The sequence below is a fragment of the Capsicum annuum genome, chromosome 7, assembly GCF_002878395.1.
Source record: "Capsicum annuum cultivar UCD-10X-F1 chromosome 7, UCD10Xv1.1, whole genome shotgun sequence".
Classification (NCBI taxonomy): domain Eukaryota; kingdom Viridiplantae; phylum Streptophyta; class Magnoliopsida; order Solanales; family Solanaceae; genus Capsicum; species Capsicum annuum.
Window position 1 is genome coordinate 107,274,350 of NC_061117.1, and position 17,468 is coordinate 107,291,817.

A 17,468-nucleotide genomic window follows, 5' to 3' on the forward strand; every position below is an offset into this window, starting at 1 on the left:
AGAACGAACACAACAGTTGATCATGTTATTGTAATGAGATCAATTGATCAATTGTAATTGAATGTATAAATTCATCTTTAATTTTTTATTAAATCAATTTAGTTATTAATAATAATGGCTTAATTTGAATAAATAGATGACTAACTTATTGCAACAGATAATGCATCTGTTTAAAATTATCAAACAATTACAGACATTTGTTACAATAGATGGGTAATCTATTACAACAGACGACTTATCTGTTGAAAATTATATAACAGATATAGACATCTATTGCAACAGATGACACATCAATTAGAAAATCTCAAACAGACAAAATATCTATTGCAACATATTACCCATCTATTGGATAAAGTAATTTTCTTCCAAATAAAATAAAGGTAAAATGAGCTCAAATGTTTTTAGGATAACTCAAAAGTCAAAACTCTCTTATCTTGTGTTGTCTTCCAATGAAACCATCTTGTCTTTTCAAATACCAAATGCACCACCAATAAATATTCAAAACCATCTCTACAATTTTCTCTCAAAAAAATATTTTTCTTTTCTCCTCTCTTTTTTAAACCAATCGCAATTGTCTCCTCTTTTTTTATGTTCTCTCTCCTCTTTTGCCTGAGAATTTGGATCTCATCACCACTAGAACCAAAATAATAGGTCTATGTACACGAGGTGTGTGGTTTCACTGGTTTATATTCTATGATATTCTTGCTTCCTTGTCTTCTTCTTTGTTCTTTGCATGTTTTATTGAAATTTATTGGTGCGGCTCAAATGCACACACAAGTGCACACAATCGTACAAGTAATATAATGACTTAAACAGTTAGATATCATTCCCACAAGGACTAAGCAACTAGAAATTCAACCAACTCTTAGTTTTAGATAATTAGGTATTAAGTGTTGAAAAGAATCAATATAATTTGGAATTCAAGAATAAAAATATAAATTAATGATTATAAGAAATAATAAGTGTTGACAATCGCAAAGCAAGCAGGGTTGTAAACAATAATAATGAGAATTCCAGGGTTGAGGCATTTCGAACAATCACAAAAGTCTCTATTCTTATAGCAGTCTAATTGGTTATCGGGTAGTTGATTCGCAAGGTTTATGCTACGATCTTGGTATCCCGACCTCAAATCTTCTATCTATGAAATATTGCAGCTACTACTCCCACAGAGATACAACAATTCTTCTAGACTCATAAATTTAGCTTCTTGCAATTGAACGAAGCAAGGCTTCTAGGTATATCCCTATTCTAGATGCTAATTCAAACCCCTTATTTCATAAAAGGATAAGAACCTTTCTCCTTGATTTTTTCATTCTATCCTAAGATTCTCCTCCCAGATTCACATAGAAATATAGATTTATTCTAATGGTGGCCACTCATAAAAATAATAAGCTCAAGAAATCAATAAAAACCCAGATGATAATCCAAAAAGACACTAGTATAAAGAATATCAAGGAGTAATTATGTTCTTGACCTCAACCCCAGAACAAGGGTATTTAGTCACTCATGTTTGAATTAAACATAAAAAATAAGTAATTAATCATACCCAAAATTAATATTGAGGTAAAGAAGTTCAAAAGAAATCATAAGAACCCTAAAAGAGAGAATTTTATGCTTTTCCGCCGCTGCTATGCTTGCAAAAAGTGTTTGAAATTTTACTTACGTATTCTGCTTATACTTGAGAAAATTTAACTAGATCTACACTGTTGATGCAACGAATTGCATCAACTTCATGTTGTTGCATTGGAACTTAACTTCAAAAATTTGACTAAGTCTCAATTCACACCACACGATGCGATGCGTCAACATCACGTTGCATCACTAGAATTTCCATTTGAAATTTTGACTAAGTCATCGAACTCTCTGATCGACATGACACATCGACTTTGCATCAAGGTTCTAGAAGTTCCTTCTAAAATTTTGGCAAAGGCACAGGATTTACGGGATGACGCGATGCGTCGACTTCGCGTTGCGTCAATGGAAATTCACCCCAAATGTTCAATTAACTCTCATAAATCCTATTTTTCAACTGCTTCCTTTTATTCTTGCTCTCGTGCATCTACACATGTTCTTGAACTCGATAAAAAGTGATCTTTCACATTAACATGATTAATTCCACACCATCAATAAGAAATTGCTTCATGATATATGTCCAATTTTCATCTGAATCCCTTGAAAATTTACCTTGTATCTCTAATCACATTGGTTACCCACGAAACACAATTTAGCTCAAATAAAATATAATTAACACAATTTTTGTTCTTAAAACAAGTTCAAATATGGGTAGATAGCGGTGTTTATATATATAAATACGCCTAAGATCACCACCCCACACTTAAAACCTTGTTTGTCCCCAAACAACTTCAAGCAGCACAATCACTAAATCTTCTAATCACAACCTAAGAATCATGCTAGCGTTGCGCATTTACATAAACGTGTCAAGAATACTCTTTTGCACATGAACCATTTGTTTCAAACCTCATCATCTCAACTGTGACACTCAATTTATTGGAAAACTTAATCAAAGCATGCAAACAACACAATAAGTAATCCGTACTTTCATCCGCATGCACCGTCACAACAAGAAAGTTTCCCCATATCACTCCCAATTATTCAATATTTATCATAAGGGGAATATCAAAATTTAATCACTTTCTCTCAACAAAGAATTCATACATAATAGAGAATGAACGATAAGCTTGCCCTTAGTGTAATACTCTACTAATAGCCGAATGTTGAAATGTAGGATCAATTAGATCTTTCATGGTTGTAATGTAGGCTAAGGGATGGGTAGGAACTATTTAGGAAATAATGACTAATCTCCCTAAGCACTTTAATATATAACAATATTTAACTAAAATAACATTTTATCAACCCAACTTTTCACTTTATTTCCTTCATACATCAATTGTTTCACCCCACTCTTTTTAAGCATATTAATAAAACTAAGGTAAGAGTATTTTTTTTGCTTTTTCATTACCATTCAATTCTCAACTTTTCTTTACACCCCCAGTTCTTGTTACGCACCCTTATAGTAGCTGCCCTCAACTAAAGCTATTCACCTTGGTTGAGGTGCACATTGTCCTAAATGGACCAAGGCCAAAATAGGTTCATTGTAACAAAAATCGAGCAACAAAAGAAAATAATTTCTTTCACATTTTCTCAAACTTCTAACTATCACAATTAAACGCACACTGAACACTTCTTTAGAGCTTTACTTTCATCTTTCTCCTTCTTATACTTCATACTCCCTTCTTATTCAATTATCTATATTAAAGAGCTTAAGAGCTATGGATTGAATTCAGGTCTATCAAAGAAAAGATTAGGCTTCATATGAGGCTACAAAAGAAATCAGGCAATAGGCTCAACGGGGATAACTAGGGGCATGCATAAGGATCGGTAAATAAAGTCGTTACAATTTGATTAACAAAGAAATGCCTAAATCACTTCCTACACCCAACACCCTTTATTTTGCTTTGTAAATACACCAGTCAAGTTCAAGTCATTCCTATACATGTAGAATACAAACAAATACTCACACACTTGGTGTATGCTAAGAGTCAAGTCGGGTCCCTAAGGTGTCAAGTCGGGTCCCCAAGGTTCCTGATCTTGTTCTTTGTCAAATTTGACATTAAGCCAATCAAATTACACTACACCTGTTGAGATTTAACATCTAAAAACACTTATTCTTTTGTTTCAAAACAATAGAATTTATAATTAGAAAAATAAAAATCTGGCCCAATACAAAGTAATTTTCAAAGGTCGCAATCGGGATCTTATCACTTTCTCAGCTTCTAAAGACAAACTCCCCTTAAGACAGTTGTCATCCATCTATCATAGGGGAGGGTAGTAACTATGACGATTTATTTCTAATTGCCAAAAAAGGAAAAAATAATACTGTAAACTAAAATTTGCTAAGGAGGATGAAAAGTAAATACTTAAAACTGAGTTTGCCAAAAAGGCCAACCATCCAAACTGTAAACTTACTAACTATTACAGACATATTGTTCTGAATAGCTAGAAAATCATCCAACCAAAATAGAAATATAAAATTGTTCAACCAAAACATGAGAAAAGAAGAATAATTAAGAAATTCCACCCTACCCCATACTTAAAATGAAGCATTATCCCAGTGCTATCAAATAAGCATCTGGCAAGGTGGTGGCATACTCCCTACTCAGTCAAATGGTACTAGTGTATCATGTCATCATTGGCACCCTTATCATCACCATAATTTTCACCTGAATTGCCATTATCAGACTGCTCTCCCTCTTTTGATTCATCATCAGAATAACCCATCAGCCTCTCTTCATCCGTGGGGACATCATCATCTAGTGGTTTATCAAATTTGGGGCCTATCCTCAGCATGGTTCGAGTATAACGCCCTAGTGGATAATCCAGCTCCACAACATGAACCTCTTCTTGGGTGGCTGGAAGCCCTCCAATCTTCAACTGAAGCATAGTAAACCCATACATCTGATCTGTGATCTCATTATTCTGATCCTAACGCTTAGGCATAGTCAAAGTAACACCATGAGCGGCAAGACCCTTAGTACGAGTGAAATCCAATGGCTGTATAACAACTGGTGGAATGTAATCCACATCCTCCTCAGGTTCCCCCTGCTACTACAAAATTCGAGTCAACAGCCCACTAAATCCAAGCGGACGACCACCTAAAAACCTAGCTTTCCTCATTGCAGAGAAGATGATTGAACCAACATTCAACTCAATATCTTTGCGATTAGGGCATAAATGATACACACCCTGTCACGCATTACTTTTGTCATATGTGTCCCATGGACGAGGCAAGCATAAATAATTTTGGCCCACAGTCGAGCCTCTCTATTCATGTGAGCAAAGAAGAGTGACACATGAGTGCCACCCTCCTTATGGTGAACCACCTGGCTATCAAACGAGTACCACATAAGAGATGATGAATGTGCTGGTACGGTGGCTCAATATTTATTCTTTTTAGTGGCTCCGCATCCACCATAAGTGTACCTGGTAGATCATTCATTGTATTAGCAGTAAAAGTAACCATATAACCCCTTACCTAAACCTCTACATCCTTGTTTTATTGGTCCTAATTAGCATAAAACTCTCGTACAAGACTTAGGTTGCACTCAGATGGATGTTCAAATAGGAAAGTCATGTCTAGCGCCTTAATTCTGCACACCATACTCGGATATTCTTTCATCAGGCTCGCCCTATTAATGAATTGATCAGCTAAATACTTTAATTCCTTGTGTTTGGGAATACCATTTCACCCTGATTCCATAACTGCCTTTGTCCAATACTTCCTTGGTTGTCCCCTTGGAATATGTGGGGCTGGGGGCACATTGTTAGCATCTCGACTCCTTTTGTGTCTGGATTCAGATGAACCAGCCACATTCTTTCCCTTGCTTCTCTATTGCTGGCTAGACATTGTACCTTAAACTTAGTCAAGAAAATGAAGATTATGCTTGTTCTTAGCACCAAAGAGGACAAGAGTTGGAAAAAATAATTTAGGGCTTCGAGGATTTAGGGGAAGTGGTGGCTAGGTTTAGTAGGGGAAGAGAAAAATAAGAGGAATAGGGTTTATATAGGGGATATAGAGGTGGGATCTGATTAGGATTAACTCTATATGAAAATGTGTTAACGATGCGATGCATCAGAAATCGCATCAAAGAATCAATGCGACGTGTTAGGACATTGAAAGTTGAATTAAAAATTTATTCTAAGTGTTACCTGGGTGACCATCAACGCGACGCGATAGGTACCACATTGTCCAGACTGATGCGACACGTTCACATCGCGTCGGTTCACTGGAACTAGCCTTTGAAAAATTTTCTAACTGTGAGAATGATGCACATTGATGCGACGCATCGACTTCGCATCGATCCACTAGAAATTGTATCCAAAAAATTTTCTAAGGCCAAATTTCCCATATTTTGGGTCATCTTTTCTTCACCCTTACCTTTATCACCTCTTAGCACCTATTTAACCTACTCAAAGATCTAGTTCACCCCTTTCTCATCTTCTCTATCTTCACCAAATTTCTCATTCCTATACATCAACCAAAAACAACAAAATTTCATAAGAAAAAGTAGGTTGCCTCCCACCAAGCGCCTTATTTTTAGTCGTGGCATGACTCATCTTTTTGTATTTTACATTTTTCTTTTCCTTTTTTAAAAATTAAAACAAAAATAAGCTATCCTATTATATTTCATTCGTGGGTTTCCACCCACGCAGCGCCTTATTTTACATCGTGGAACGACTTAGCTCAGTTTCACTCATCAGTGAAAGTAATAGATACATTGTGTTTGTCTCCATGATCATCCCAATAACACTTTACACGTTGTCCATTCACCAAAAATTTATTAGTCTTCTCTTTGTTCCACAGTTCAACTGCTCCATGGGGAGTCATTTGTACTACCTCAAAAGGCCCAGACCACTTAGACCGTAATTTACCTGAAAAAACTTTAATCTTGAATTAAAGAGCAAAACAAGTTTTCCTGGTTCAAACACTCTGTCTTGAATTTACCTGTCATGCCATCTCTTGGTTCTCTCCTTATACAGTTTTGCATTCTCATAAGCATTAAGATGAAATTCATCTAATTTAATAAGCTGTAATAATCTCTTCTCTCCCCTGGCCTTCATCTCCAGATTTAATTTTTTAACAACCCAATAAGCTTGATGTTCCAGCTCTACAGGCAAATGGCAAGCTTTACCATAAACCAACAGATACGGAGAGGTCCCTATAGGTGTCTTATAAGTTGTTCTATATGCCCATAATGCATCATCTATCTTTTCTGCCCAATCCTTACGTTGCCCATTAACAGTTTTCTATAGTATTTATTTTATCTCTCGGTTGGAGACCTTAACTTGTCCACTCATTTATGGCTGATACGCAGTGGAAACCTTGTGTCTAACACCATATTTAGCTAAAAGATTCTTAAACCAAGTGTTAATAAAGTGCCTACCTCTATCACTGATTATAGCTCTTGGAGTGCCAAATTGAGAAAATATTTGCTTCTTCACAAACTTCAGCACTACTCTTGCATCATTAGTGGGACAAGCTGCAACTTCCACACATTTAGATACATAATCAACTACCACTAAGATGTATAAATTACCAATTGATGGTGGGAATGGTCCCATAAAATCAATCCCTTAAACATCAAATACTTTCACTTCATAGATGTTGTTTAGGGGAATCTCGTGGCACCTTGAAATTGTACCTAATCTCTAACATTGATTACAACTCTTTACAAAAGCTACTGTATCTCAAAACAATGTTGGCCAAAAGAAACTAGATTGCAACACTTTTGAGCTGTTCTCTCACCTCCATGATGTCCTCCATAAGGGGATGAATGACACTTTTGTAGCATTTGTGTGAATTCAACTTCCGAAACACATCTTCATATAATACCATCCAGACCCAGCTTAAAAAGATAAGGCCCGTCCCATATATAAGCACGATAATCATGAAGCAGTTTCTTCCTCTGTTGAATTGTACGTGTAAGAGGGTAAAAATTACTTGCCAACAAATTCACAATGTCTGCATACCAAGGAACTTCACACTCCTTTATAGACAATAATTTTTCATCCAAAAACTCTTCTCAAATGCAAAGAAAGTTATAAACAACATAATCATGCATTTCTAACAATGGTCTGCAACTTGATTTTCTGCTCTTTTACGATCACAAACCTCTAAGTCAAACTCCTGCAGTAGAAAAATCCACTAGATCAATCGAGGCTTTGCGACCTTTTTATTAAAGAGATACTTAATGGTCGTATGGTCTATGTGAACAATAACTTTTGTGCCCACCAAATACGCTCTAAATTTATCGAATGCATAAACTACTGCTAACATCTCCTTTTCAATGACTGTATGATTTATTTGAGCATCGTTCAAGACTTTACTAGCATAGTAAATAGATGAGATACCTTGTCTTTTATTTGCCCCAAAATAGCACCTATAGCCATGTCACAAGCATCATACATCAATTCAAATGGCAACTCCCAATCTGGAGAAATCAGAATAGGAGCTTCTATCAGCTTCTTTTTTCGCTTCTCAAAGGCTTCTTGAAAATTTGCCGTAAAATCAAGCTTGGCCTTTTTTTATAATAATTTGCACATAGGGCTTTCAATCTTGAAAAGTCCTGAATAAAATGCTTGTAGAAACCTGTATGTCCCAAGAAACTTTGCACCCCCTTCATTGTGACTAAGTGTGGCAGCTTTTCAATCACTTCAATTTTGGCTCAATCTACTTCAAGTCCTCTACATGACACTTTATGTCCAAGGACTATCCCTTGCTTTACCAAAAAGTGGCATTTTTCCCAGTTCAGCACCAAATTTATCTCTTCACATCGAGTTAGGACTCAATCTAGATTCTACAAATATTTATCAAAAGAATCACCATAAACAGAGAAGTTATCCATAAATACCTTGACAAATTCTTCAATCATGTCATAGAAGATTGCCATCATGCATCTCTAAAATATTGTAGGCGCATTGAAGAGGCCAAAAGGCATGCGTTTGAAAGCATAAGTACCATATGGACAAGTAAAAGTCATCTTCTGTTGGGCCTCGGAAGAAATGGTGATCTGATTATAACCTGAGTAACCATCATGAAAACATAAGTACTCCTTCCCTACCAACCTATCTAACATCTAATCAAGGAATAAGATGGGATAGCGGTCCTTTATTGTGGCTTCATTCAGCATCCGGTAGTCAATACAGATTCTTCATCCCATGACCATGCGAGTGGGAATTAGTTCATTTGCTTTATTGGTAACCACGGTCATCCCACCTTTTTTTGGCACACAATGTATTGGGCTTACTCACTTACTATCTAAAAGTGGATAAACTATCCCATTATCAAGCTAATTAATGACCTCTTTCTGCACCACATCTTTTATCACTGGATTCAACCTGCGTTGTTGCTCCACCCTTGGTTTGAAACCTTCTTCCATGTGTATCTTGTGCATGGAAAAAGCTTTATTTATCCCTGTAATGTCAGGCATCTACCACTCAATCGCCTTTTTTCTCCTTTTTAACGCTGTCATTGCTTCCTGCAACTGTATATCAGATAATCTTACAGACAAAATAATAAGCAAGGTATCATTGTCAACAAGGTAAACATATTTCAAGTAAGGAGGAAGAACCTTAAGCTCTAATTTGGGAGCTTCATCACTTGAAGCTTTGGGGGATGGACCAATTGGCTTGTTCAATGGCTTAAAAGGCAATTTTCTTATTTCAATGATCGCAAAATTCATGATTTAAACTAATGCCAATGTTTCCACATATCCATAAAGATCATGACCTACCAAAGCTCGCTCCAATAGATCATCTGATAATAATAGCCTCAGATCAGACTTAAGATCTATAACAGATATAGCAAACAACTCCTCATATATAGCTGGTAATTTTAGCACCTTATACACATCAAAAACCTCTGTTTTATCATGCGCTCTCATTGTCATCTTCCCTGCTGCTACATCAATTAATGATTATCCTATTGCTAGGAAAGGACATCCCAAAATAAATAAAACAACGGGATCAGCTTCAAAGTCTAAAATTACAAAGTCCACTGAAAAGATTAAGGATCCCACTTACACTAAGATATCTTTGATAATACCATCAGGCCTAGCAAGAGACCTATCTTTCAACTACAAAACAATAGTAGTGGGTTTGGGATTCCCAAGACCCATCTTTTAGTGCCAAGATATAGGCTTAAGATTGAAGCTAGCCCCCAAGTCACACAATCTACGAGCACTAATGGTCTTCCCAATATTTATTAGCAAAGTTAAACTACCTGGATCCTTCAGCTTAGTGGGTAGTTTGTTTTGAATCTTGGATTTTCACTCCTCAGTAAGTGTAACTATAGCATACTCTGTCAACCAGTTTTTATTTGCCACTATATCCTTTAGGTATATTGCATATTTTGGAAAATTCTAAAAAATATCAAAAAGAGGAAGATTTACGTGAACTTTCTTTAGAAGATCCAAAAACTTCTTGTAACTTGCCTCCCCTTGATGCTTCCTTTCCCTTTGAGGAAAGGGTAAAGGTAGAGTCTTTTGCTCCCCATTAATTTTATCACTTTCAGCTTTTTTCTTGACCTCTTTCTCCTCATTTTATTTAGAACCATCATCAGTAACTATGGGACTAACTTTCTCCTGAACCGTTTCCTTAGTTTGTAATCTACTTCTTGTTGTAACCGTATTCACCTGCTTCAGATTTGCCTCAGTATAACTAGGTAAGCCTTCTTGAGGCCTTGTATTTTGTAATCCTGCAATCTGACCGAGTTACAACTCCAAATTTCTCATAAGCAATTATTGACTCTTCAACTCTACTGCAAACTGTGCTTGTTGAGTCTTTACTTCTGCTGCAAACTATGCTTGTTGAGCTAGAAGCTGCTTCATCATCTCCTCTATATTAATAGCTTGCGCAATATCCTGATTATTCTTAACCGACTATTGATTTGGTTTTACTAGCCCCTTATATTGATTAGTGTTCTGTGCTTGATTTCCACCCTATGAGAAATTGGGATGGTCCCTTCAGTTGGGATTATATGTGTTACCAAAATTCTATTGTCCTTGATGATTCGTATTCCCTACATAGTTGACAGAATCTTGATTGGCCATAAAAGCATCTGTTGCATGCTCACTACTTCCACAAACCTCACACCAAAAATTTGCATGTTGGACTGCATTAGCTGTAGTTGTTGCTTGTGGAACCCCCAACTTTATGTTATTAAGCTGAGTAATTATATGATTTTGCATTGCTACAATTTGTGCTTGTAATGCAATAAATTGGTCTACCTCCAATATCCCTATAACCTTCCTAGGAGCACTCTTTGAATCAGCATGCCAGTCAGGATTCCCTTGTGAAATCTGATTCAGCAGTGTGTACAATTCTTCATAAGTATTTTCAAGAGCCTGCCCACCTGCTGCTGAATCCAAGAGAATCTTCGTATCTGGCTCCAATCCCTAAATAAAAGTATGAATGAGAACATCATTGGACTGATGATAGTGAGGGCACTTTCTGAGCATACCCTTAAATCTCTCCCATGATTGGTAGATATTCTCTTCTTCTTTCTGTTTGAAATGTAGAATCTCACTTTCCAAACGTACAGTCTTCCCCGATGGAAAGAATCGAATAAGGAACTTCCGAGCTAGATTTTCCCATGAAGTAATGGAGAGTGGTGGTCAGCATATAACCACCTCTTTGCTTTCCCCATTAGAGAAAAAGGAAAGAGCGTCAATCTAATATAATCAGAATTCACCCCTTCTAGAATATAAGTATTGCTTATTTCTAGGAAGATCTATATGTGCTATTGCGGGTCTTTATGTGAAAGGCCATGGAATTGCCCCACTAAATTCAACAATTGCACCATATTCTGCTTTAATTCAAATTGGCCACCTGGTTTGGGCTTGCGAATATTGTTCGTCACATGGTTCGTGAGTGAAATTTCCTCCTCATGAATAGGTCTAGCAGCTGGTTAAGCAGGAACAGTTGGAATAACCAGATATGGGACATTTTCAGCATTTGGATCGATAGGGTCATTTGGATCAGCTGGATGAGCCATTTGAACCTGTTGATTGGGATATTGAGCTCTTCGCCATTGTTGAAATATCAGTTCTGGTTCTACAAAAGGCTCTACTAGCTCTTTATCTCTTGCCAGTCCTGTAGTCAGCTAATCCTGTAAAAATTCAGCCGCTAAGATCAAGCCGTTAACACTTAAACTTATTATTAAAAATAAAAAATTTAGCAATTTACTAATTATATTAGTCCCCGGCAACGGCTCCAAAAACTTGGTGCGGCTCAAATGCACATGCAACTGCATGCGATCGTACAAGTAATATAATGACTTAGACAGTCAGATATCGTTCACACGAGGACTAAGCTACTAGAAATTCAACCAACTCTTAGTTTTAGATAATTAGGTATTAAGTGTTCAAAAGAATCAAGATGTTTTGGAAATCAAGAATAAAAATGTAGATTTGTTAGGATTTTTGCCCTGATTTTCTTACCAAATTTAAGTTTTATTTTTCTTTGAAAGAAATAAAAGTAATACCATAATTACTTTTACTTTTCCTTAAAGGAAAATATAAAAATTTTCCATATTTGGCAAACCTCTTTCTTAGAGAAATGATTTTGGAATCTATAAATAGAAACCCCCCTTCTCATACCATAACACAATAACATCCACAATGTTGTCGTTTAAGAGTTTTGGTTAGGGGGAGATTTTCTCTCTCATTAATTTTTGTATTTTTAAATCTTAGGTTTTATAATATGTAGGCCAATTAGCCAAATAATGTAATAATATTAAGTTTTTAGTATTGTTTTATGTGTCTTCTAAATTATCATCGCCATAATGATTTGCAATAATTAGCTTCCGCATGACGCTCTCTCGATTTCGAATCCAACAAGTGGTATCAGAGCCTAAGGTTCAAAGGTCCAATGGTGTGGTGAGACAAGATTAAATAGGTTAAAACCAATTTCAAATCAAGTTGCAACCAATTTGGTGATAATGATGTTTTTTATCCAACTACATGTGGAGAAAAAGTTTCAAACAAAATTTCAACAATTCTTCTGCTAATCCATCTTTAAAATCAAAATCAATTTTCAACCCATGTTTATAGGCTCCAATTTTCAATACATACTTGCTTTAATGTTTGGGCTCCTTTCAACTCATGCATTTATTTTTAACGCATGAGCTCCACTTTTAACCTGTGCTCACTTTCAATGCACAAAGCTCCACTTTCAACCCTGTTACTTATAACACGAGGCTCCTATAATATTAACCCATGCTTTTATTTTCAATGCGTAGAGCTCTAATTTTTAATAAATATCAACTTTTAATCATGATAAACAGCAGTAATATATGAAGATCGTGTGAAGAAGGAGGATCAAGAATATGCCGTCAAGAAAATCAAGCCAAAAATGAGAGATTTGTTAGGGTTTTTGTCTTGATTTTCTTACCAAATTTAAGTTTTATTTTTCTTAGGAGGAAATAAAATAGTACCATAATTACTTTTACTTTTCCTTCAAGGAAAATATAAAATTTTCCCATATTTGGCAAACCTCTTTCTTAGAGGAATGGTTTTGGACATCTATAAATAGAAACCTCCCCTTCTCATACCATAATACAATAACATTCACAATGTAGTCGTTTAAGAGTTTTGGTCAGGGGGAGATTTTCTCTCTCATTAATTTTTGTGTGTTTTAAATATTAGATTTTATAATATGTAGGCCAATTGGCCAAATAATATAACAATATTAAGTTTTTAGTATTGTTTTACGTGTCTTCTAAATTGTCATCACCATAATAGTTTGCAACAATTCGCTTCTGCATGACGCTCTCTCGATTTCGAACCCAATAGTACTGAGGTGGTAGAGGAGAGAAAAAGGTGGGCTTTGATGGGCCAAGCCTGAATTTGGTCCAAATTGCAAGAATATTATAAAATGAGCTGATTTAAAGTGTCTTCTTTCTTATGTTCTTTGGGCTTTCTAAATTAATATAAATAACATTTTTAACAAAACATATTATAAATAGGGCAAAATTCAGAAATAGCTTACTTATCCCCTTAATTATGAGTTTCATAGCAACAGTTTCATAATTACATAATATAGCAAGTTGTATTTGGTATTTTTGCAAACTGTTACTACAAAAATACAAATACATATGATTTTTACTGCCCTTATGATCGATATGTATTTCGTATTTTTGCAAACTGTTGCTACAAAAATACAAATACATATGCTACAAAATGTAATTTGATAAAAGTGTTGCTATTTTTTGTAATTTAATACTTAAGTATGCTACTTTATGTATTTTTTCCTTATAAATGTCCGAATAAATGACAAAAATCATTTGACATTAAAATATAAATATTTAATTTGCATGATAAATTTTGGAATTGAACAATAATATTTATAAAGAAGAAAGTCACAAAAATACTTACTCGATTAAAATAAATGTCTTTTGTGAAAGTTTATAGGGATTGTGACGATAATTTAGAATATAACAAAAAACGGTAATAGATAATAATAATAATAATAATAATAATAATAAAAATAATAATAATAATAATAATAATAATAATAATAATAATAATAATAATAATAATAATAATAATGTCATCAATGATTCTTAGTTTTAAAAATACAAATGGTGGCAGAACTTGCATAAACTCCTTATTATAGTAATATCATACCTGTGTTTTTTAAGATATAAAAATTATTTAGAAGCGCAAAGAGATAATTCAAAAGAAGGAGGACAAAATTGGGTGTCAACAACAGGGATTACTAAATACTTTTTGAGTTTAAATTCTGATAATATATTTTCCCCTCTGCCTCTGGAAAGGTTCAGTCATTTAATTTTCATCAGTTGTTCATAAAAAGGTTATTTATGTATGTGCTGTAGGAAAAAGCTTTTTCCTTCGTCTACCATACCTATTATGAGCACAAGCACTAAGCACACCTATGTAAATCACATTATCAGGTGATTCCGAAGCTCTCAATGTGTCAAAGAACATATCTAGCTTCTATTTCATTCCCATTAGTTGCAAGGACAATAATCATGGTCGTCCGCGTGAATTTATCCCTATAAAGCATTCTAGAAAACATCATCAATGCCTTCTCCACATTCCCACACTTAAAGTACATGTCTATATCAACATTAACCAGATGTACGTCTACCTTAATTTTGTGCTTGTCAGTGTAAGCCTTGATCCACTCTCCAAGTTCAAGAGCCCCGAGATGTTCACAAGTGGTAAGGCTACTAACCATAGTAAACTCATCTGCAGTGGCAAACCTAGGATTTGAGCTTGATGGGTGCACCTTTATATTTAAACATAATAATTGATAGTGTCAAAGTTTGACATATAGTTCTTTGAAAACTTAATATAATTAAATATAATTAATTTGGTTTAATATGACAAAAGAGGGTTATTCACCGTACTTAAATTCGATGCATTTTTATATTTTCAACAATAATAGAGAGTTTTTGAAAAATAGAAAATCTGAGAGATTTGTTTGCTAAATGGTTTCTATGAGAAAACGTTGGATTTAAGCCTATTTCAAACTTTAAATTGCTAATTTTTAAATATAAAATAAATCAATGATTAAAAAATAAAAGCAAAATAAACGTTATATAGTATACAATAGGGGGAATTGACCTTTTGAAATTGGAGAAGAGCTTGTATTTTTGGAATAAAATTTAAAATACATAAATAATATGTGTGTCAATGTTGTCTGGGGGAGAGAGCAGCAATAATGTTGCATAAAAATGTACTTGGAAAAAGGAGCAATAAAACAATTGTAGTTGGGTGGGTTTCGAACCCAAGTCCTCCACCCAAAAAGAACATTTTATGCTGCAAATTCAACCACTCCAACAACACAATCAGTTGTATTTGAAGGTGCACAACATATATTTAGTTAAATTCACTGGTATATATACAGATATACAACCTATATATATAAAAAAATTTTACGGCTAGCGAGTGCACGTGCACCCCCTACTCTATACGTATGTCCGCCTCTGTTCATCTGGTTGTATCTTTGCTGCTTGCATTTCACGGAAGAGCATTAACACGTCTTTAAATCAATTTTCTTTGACATATCCATCAATCATTGCTAGGGGTGGGCATGGTACGGTATATATTGAATTATCATACCGAATCAAAATTTTTGATACCATTATTTTTGGTATTATGGTATTTGATATGGTATATGGTATACATTTTAATTTTTTTTGGTATATGGTATGGTATACAATATTTACAAATGACATACCGAAATACCAAATACCATATCGACGTATATATAGTTGCATAAATAACTTTTATGTATATATATATACAAAAAAATATGTAGTATTAGTATAAAAATGTTTTGACTTTGAAACTTTCGCTGCTCTATCTTGATTGAAATGTCTTTTTGGGGTAATTGACTAATAAAAGGAATTGTTTGTACTTCTTTTTCAATATTTCTACATGTGTAATGCATTTTTATGATACAATTAAGACATGCTTTTGAATAGTCAAAGCAATAATACTCTAGTATACGAGTATATATTGTCAAAGTTAAACAAACTATAGTTACCGATTATCATACCGCAAAATACCAAAATCAAACGTCAAAATACCAAACCATACCGAATTAATATGGTATGGTAGTGGTATAATGTTTTTAAAAATCGAATATTGAAATTACCGTACGAAAGTTTCAAATACCGTACCATACCATACCATGCCCACCCCTAATCATTGTTGTCCAAGAAATATTATCCCTCTCTGGCATCTGATCAAAAATATTTTTGAGCCACATCAACATTGTTGATTTTATGTTTCAACATATTTTGAAACAAATAAATCGGTTAAAGATTTTTTAAGAGTTATGTTTCAATTAGTTTTGAAACAAATGCATCACTTAAAGTTTTGAGTTACAAAGAAAATGAATTTGATAAATTCATTATTCATAAGTTTTGAGTTACAAAGAAAATGTATTTGACAAATTCATTATTCATTAAGTTTTACGTTATAGGTTCTTGAAAGAATGACATTTTTTGTTTTAAAACATACATGAACCTATTACCTATTACTTAATTAATATGCTTCTTATGCATGAAACTTTCATCCTATAAATAGCATTTTCTTTGGTTTGAAAAGACAAGCACTCACAACTACTTTCCCCTTGAAAACACTAGAGAGACATTGATCAAATGGTGAAATCACCAATTCAAGAATAGAAGACCAACATTCTTGAATGCTACTTGTTTTGTGGATTAGTTGAATCCCGAAGATAAAGTTATCACATGTTCTTCCGTTTGCTCGTGGGAGAGACTCCAACGATTGAATCAAAAGTAATTTAAAGGTCAAATTTGGCTAGGGTTTGTTCTTTCTCAATGATTGATGATTAAAATGAGTTTTTGAACTCATATACATGTATATATACACATATTCCCGTCCATAATATAATAGGAAATGACCAAAATGCCTCTAAAATTTAAATAATGTCAAATCTGTCCTTTGGTGGACTGTTTTGATAAGCTAAAGTAGATCGACCATAACTCTTTGCTCTGATATTGGATTTGGGTGAAATTGGTATCGTTGGAAGGATAATTCAAAGGGCTTTTATTTCATATAAAGTAGGACACCCAGTTCGTCCTGTACAAGGAGTTATGGTCGTTTGAAGTTGACCCTAAAAATCTGTTTTGATAGGTTGAAGTAAAACAAGTATAACTCCTTACTCAGACGTTGGATTTGGATGAAACCAATTGCATTGGAAAGAAGACTCAAAGATCTTTGTTTTAGTAGGTTGCATCTCTCCCAGTTCATTATATTAAGGGATTTATGATCGTTTGAAGTTGACCTAAAAATTTGGCTGGCCTCGGCAGTTTGTGTGCAGGAAATTTTCCTGCACATTTACTATTCCCAAATATCCCGGCCACCATTTTATAGTTTCGAACGTGCTCGATT

At 34.5% G+C, this 17,468-nt stretch overlaps 1 non-coding gene across 1 annotated transcript; it reads left to right on the plus strand.

Annotated features, from left to right (window-relative positions):
- Positions 1-11,007: 11,007 nt before the first annotated feature.
- LOC124886211 lies at positions 11,008-11,114 on the plus strand. Its single transcript, XR_007043297.1, has one exon. It is a non-coding gene; the product is annotated as a small nucleolar RNA R71 (small nucleolar RNA).
- Positions 11,115-17,468: the final 6,354 nt, after the last annotated feature.